Raw genomic sequence first — 6,000 nt, 5'->3', positions numbered from 1 at the left:
CTCTAGCCTCCATTGTCAATTTTGAAGGGGCTTCCACCGGATTTCACTAGTGGAAAGCCCCAATCTTTATTTTCTTTTAAGTTTTTTTGTTCTTAGGTTACTATAATGTATCACTCGAAAGAAAGAGTTTATCTCATTCGAAAGACAAGGTTTTTTAGATTTTTTTCGAAAGACAGTTTTTCGGACTCCTTCGAAAGACATGTTTTATTTGTATTTAATTTGATCTCCGGTTGTGCGGGGCTGAGATTTATTATGGCTCGGATTCGGGTTACAAAATCAGCACAAGAATTTACTTTCTCCCTAAATTGTGAGGCGACTCAAAAAGTTGTATGAGACAACGAATCGAGAATGTGCCGAATTGTTATATTCATGTATTTGGATTCTTAGCCCTTCCCCGATTAATTCTTGTTTGATTTTGTAAAATTCGTTTTCATTATTGTTAATTATTAATTGTAGATGCTGTATGACTTTAATTAATGAAATTTAGTGTCCTTAGGGCTATGTATAAATGATAAATATAGCCCTTAAAAAAAGAAAAATGATAAATATAGCCCTTAGGGCTATGTATAAGAAGCTTAAAAAGGAATATTGAAGAAAGGTTAACATTAATTACACTGATCTACACGTGATTTTGTCACGAATTACCAACTTAATTCCATTTTTGGAAGTATATATTTAATGCTTATACATAGCCCTAGGGGCTACATATATCATTACCCTTAAATAAATTAATGGTCAAAGTTATATCTCAACATGCGTGTTTGGTCAAAGTGTAACACTTATTAAAACACGAAGAGAGTAGATAGATACTTGATTGGTACCCCCTCTGTTTTTTTATTATTATTTATTTTTTATTTTTTTATTTTTTTATATTTATATAAGCTAGAGCTAGATTTGCTCATTTGTCAAGACACAACTTTGACCATCAATATCATTAATTAGAGGTTAGTAAAAATTTTGAAAAAATTAATTTGTAAAAGTAGACATTATGATAAATCCAACAACATTTTATATGATTATATTTATATATTATATATTAATTAAAAAAAATTAAGTCAATGATAACATATGAATAGTGGAAAATCCCAACTCTACCGTATAAAAAATATATACAAAAAAGGGGGGATAGTATGTTCTATTCACATGTTTCTTTTCTATGAAAATATCTAAACTATCAGCCCTAATTATACTTCCTCCGTTTCTTTTTAGTTGACATGGTTATTTAGTCACGTTTGCCAATGCACAAATTCAACCGTTAATATATTTAATTATTGATAAGCAAAAATTATAAAAAGTTGATATTTTTGAAAATATATACCGTGACGAATCTAACAAGACCCCACATGACTATATTTTTCATTACGTATAAATCACAAAACACGGTTTAAGGGAAGTGTGTGTAACTGTGTGAATAGTGCTAAACTCAAAACGTGTCAATTAAAAAAAATGGAGGTAGTAACTTTTTTTGTTCTTGAATTTCTTTTTATCGATTTATCACAAAAGTTTATTCAATTCATCCGTTTTTTTTTTTTTTTGACAGTAATTCATCTGATTTTCACTTTTATCAACCCCCCACCCCCTTTTTTTTGAATAAATAAGTTCATATGAAATTATACAAACTAAGGACCTATTCTCATTGACCGAAATGAGCTGAACTGAACTAAACTAAACTGAACTTATTAGAGCTGAACTGAACTTATTAATTATGATTTTCAACTAGGATTAATGATCTTTGATTATTTATTATTATTATATATGTGTGTATATACAAATATACATATTAAAATATTTAAGAAAAATATACTATATAATTAAAATATTTATGAAAAATATATCAAAAATATGGAACCCCGAAACATTTTTAAACACATATACTATATAATTAAAAAATAAAATATTAAAATGACAAAAGAACACAAAACACCTTTTAAAAAATTCTCAAAATGAAAAAAAAAATAATAATTAAAAAAAAAAAGAGTTGGGCCGGTCTTATTTAAAAACTAACTTGATCCTATTTTTACTCCTAGCTCGTCAAATAATGAAATATGGTATAATAGTTATTAAGTGAAATATGTTATAACCATATAATAGTCATTATTATTATTATTATTATTATTATTATTATTATTATTATTATTATTATTATTATTATTATTATTATTATTATTATTATTATTATTATTATTATTATTATTATTATTATTATATCAAAAATCAAAACCTACAGAGTCAATCAATTTACAAGAAATTGGTGGGGAGCCGAGATACAATCTGGGCCCCCACCCCTCTAGCTATAGCGAACCCTATCCTGCTGAAGATGTGAGCAGCTGCACGAGCACCAATATCCTGAGTCTTAGCGAAAGCCTGAACCCGCTTTAGCAACGCAACAACATCTTTCTCTAATTCCCCCAACGAAGAAAAGGAGAAAGGAAGAAAACCATAGCCAATAGCCCTGCAATGCATCCCATACTTGTCCCGCTTCCGCTGAGCCGCCGCCGACACAACACGACCAGGAACGAAGTCAGACAACCCCGATTGCGTCAAAGGTGAAGACCTCGTCAAATCAACACACACATCAAGGCCTCTATCCCATGAATAAAGCAGCACATCTGCTGGTCGTAGAGCCCCGTCATTTCCTCCAATCAACCCAATGTTAACCTCCTTTCGAGCAGAGATTCCAGACCGAAAACAAATATCAACAAGGGTGTCACGAACAACATTGTGCCGATGTTTAATACCCACCATCCCAGCACAAGACACTGCATGATCCCCATAAATATCCCCGTCGAAAACCCTTGAGCAAGCAGAACACAGAGTTGAAACGGAGAACAAAGGAACACCTAACCGGTAGCAAAGAACACTACGGTAAGTCTTACCATTCATAGTCTGACCCAAACCCGATATCGGGACCGTCCGCAACCAGGCCGAAGAGTGATCCCCCTGCTGGGACTTCCATAAGGCTACCTGACGTGGAGTTAAGGAGAAAGTGGAATCCGCAGATGCAGTGACCTTCGTGAAATATATATCTGCCAAATTTTTCATGAGTTTGGGGGCAGCGATCTCACTAGGGTTACTCATAAGGTCGGTCTCCACAGCGCTGTTAAAAAGATTAAGAGTACCATCGAAGGCCGGTCCCGGACCAACAATACCAGAATGGCGAAGAAGCGTAGCCTGAAGACCAGAAGACTGCAGACGTGATGCAAGGAAAGCATAAAGCCGAACATCACCCGCCGAATAGACACCCAAACCACCATAAGAAAGAGGTAAGGTGACAAGTCGCCATTGCCAATCACCAAAACCAGGCCCCGAAGCTGTTACAATGCGCTCCAAAGAAGCCCGAAGGGCCAAGTCAAAAGAAACCTGTGCTGTTTCAAAAAGACGAGGAGGACAAGTGCGCATAGCAAAGTAGAGTTTTGAAACCCCAGCACACGCACGAAGAAGCAACAACTCGCATTGGGGATCATCGAGCTTAGCAACAGCATCCATTAGCACAACGGTCTTCGACACTCTCTGTGAAACAAGCTCACCACAGAAAGAGGAATCAGCACTGACAGGGCCACCCAGTAACTTAACACCATGCACAGGACATAAACTTAAAAGTATTATTATTATTATTATTATTATTATTATTAGCATTATTATTGTCGTTGTTGTAATATAAGCTTAAAAGTATAAAATTTGGCTTTATATCATTAGCAATATCATTAGACATAAACTGAACTGAACTGAACTGAAATTAATCTGATGAGAACAGGCCCTAATAATATTTTAAGGGCCTGTTCTTATCAGATTAATTTCAGTTCAGTTCAGTTTAGTTCAACTCCTAAATTCCTTCTCTCATAAAATATTCATTTCATTTCAGTTCAATTCAATTCTAATAAGTTCAATTCAGTTCAGTTCAGCTCATTTCAGTGAATGAGAACAGACCCTAATTTTATTTTACTTAAATTTATTTTATCTTATCTAAACTTATTTGAACTTATTAAAGGTTAATAGGGACAAATATTAATAAAAACAAATTAGTTGATTTAAATTCAAATCAGTTTAAATAAGATAAGATGAGATAAGTATAAGTCAGCAAGTAGATGTAATGTATCATAATTAATTTCATGCAAATAAGTTAAAAGATGGATTTTATGCGAAAAACTACCTAATAAACCCTATAATTTGTGAGAAACTACCTAATAAAAAAAATATTGTAAGAAACAATCTAGTTAAAGGTAAAATATTATAAAAGATTACTTTTGGCCGGATTTCAATCTTTGACCGACTTTTCCGGCATTAACCCACCATAAAACACCTTCAAAATTAGAGTTTCTCACAAATTCTGGATTTTATTAGGTGGTTTTTTTTTGTTTTGTTTTGTTTTGTTTTTTTTTTTTTTTTTTAATAAAAAGTCCTTAAAATATAGATATCTTTAATTACGGGGAGTGTTTATACGTTCAATCTGAACTTTAACTTTTAAAAAAATGACCAGGTGTGAATATTATGAGAGAGTGAGAGACCTTGACGTTGATAGAATTCATTGAAGTAAATTAAAGGGCGGAATAATGTAAAGTAGTAAGTTTCATAATTATGATAATTAGCTTAGTGGCAAATTGTAAGGGAGTTAATTATAATCATCAGAATAATTTATGGATCTAATGTCTAATTGTCTATATATTTGTGTTACATCATTAAAACTACAATAATATTGACGGCTAATTTTACCTTTGTTTTTCAAATATGGCCTTACCTTTACGAGACATATGAAATGACATGTTTGTTGATTATGATTAAGTCTAGAATACCACATACCAAATGCTGTGCAGTAATCCCAATCTGTTACTCTATTTTTTCAAAAAAAAAAAAAATGAAGAACGAAAATCTCTCTTGAACACCCACACGACTACACGAGTATGGGTTGGAAATTTGAAATATATAGCTTTAAACTAAAGATGTACTAATTACCTTTAGCTCTTTAAGTACGTACACACCAATTATATAGGTGCAAATCAGTTGTACTTATTTATTTTGAATAGGTAAGAAAAATAAACATTAGGAAGTCCTTCTCCCAAGGCGAATTCCTAATGTATCATCGGAAAAAATGATAGTAAATAAACTAGAGTTATTACAAACATCAATTTCCATACTACTACTCTACTAGATACTAAAGGACCTATATTAACTATCCAAACCGTTGTGCAATTTGCCTAACAAAACTAAGAAAGAAGAGAACGAATGTCTTGATAACATGTTCGATTTGCCTAAGGGACAGTCCACTTGCCTCTTATTAAGTTGATGACTAAAAGATTATTACCTTTGATTTGAATGTTTCAAAAGTCAAATTGAATAACTAATATGTATCTCGTGGATGGTACAACATATGCTTTTTTTTTTTTTTTTTTTTTTTTTTTACCTACGTCTTAATTACAGTCCGTATCTTGCCTTGATTATATGGAGTACCTTGTGTTCTTGTAACCATTTATACGATGAATATACTCAAATACAGTGGAGTAAAAAGCTCCATGAAATTAATTATACGTAGTAGATATAATGACAAATTAAAAATTCTTTTTTATTGGAGTAAATTTAATTTGATGAGGTCATATTAATGATATCAAATAAGTCCCAATGTCTGCATGGCTAATGATGAGAGAAATCCATAGTAGTAGTAGTGCAATTGATAGCCTATACACGTGAATTTAGGCTTCCAATTGAGTACATTTTTTGGAAGTTTAATTTAACTTTACGGAGCACCGTGTGTTTACATTTCTATTTGCCATACGCACTTAACCACAAGTGCCCCATTTTACGACCTTCTTGTTCCCAAATTGATTTTGTCAAAAAATCATACAACCCCCTTCGTAAAAACGGAATACTAATTTATTTGTACTTGAAAGAGGGTTATGTTTGTCCTTCTAAGCGTTTTCCTTTAATTGTTACGGTATGTTTTAATTATATTTTTTTGATTAAAATATTTTTGGGGTAATATGTAGTCATAAGGCTAAGCATTAAATA

This window comes from Chenopodium album, chromosome 12, assembly GCF_948465745.1.
Source record: "Chenopodium album chromosome 12, dcCheAlbu1.1, whole genome shotgun sequence".
NCBI lineage: Eukaryota > Viridiplantae > Streptophyta > Magnoliopsida > Caryophyllales > Amaranthaceae > Chenopodium > Chenopodium album.
Note: the sequence above shows the minus strand (reverse complement) of the source record.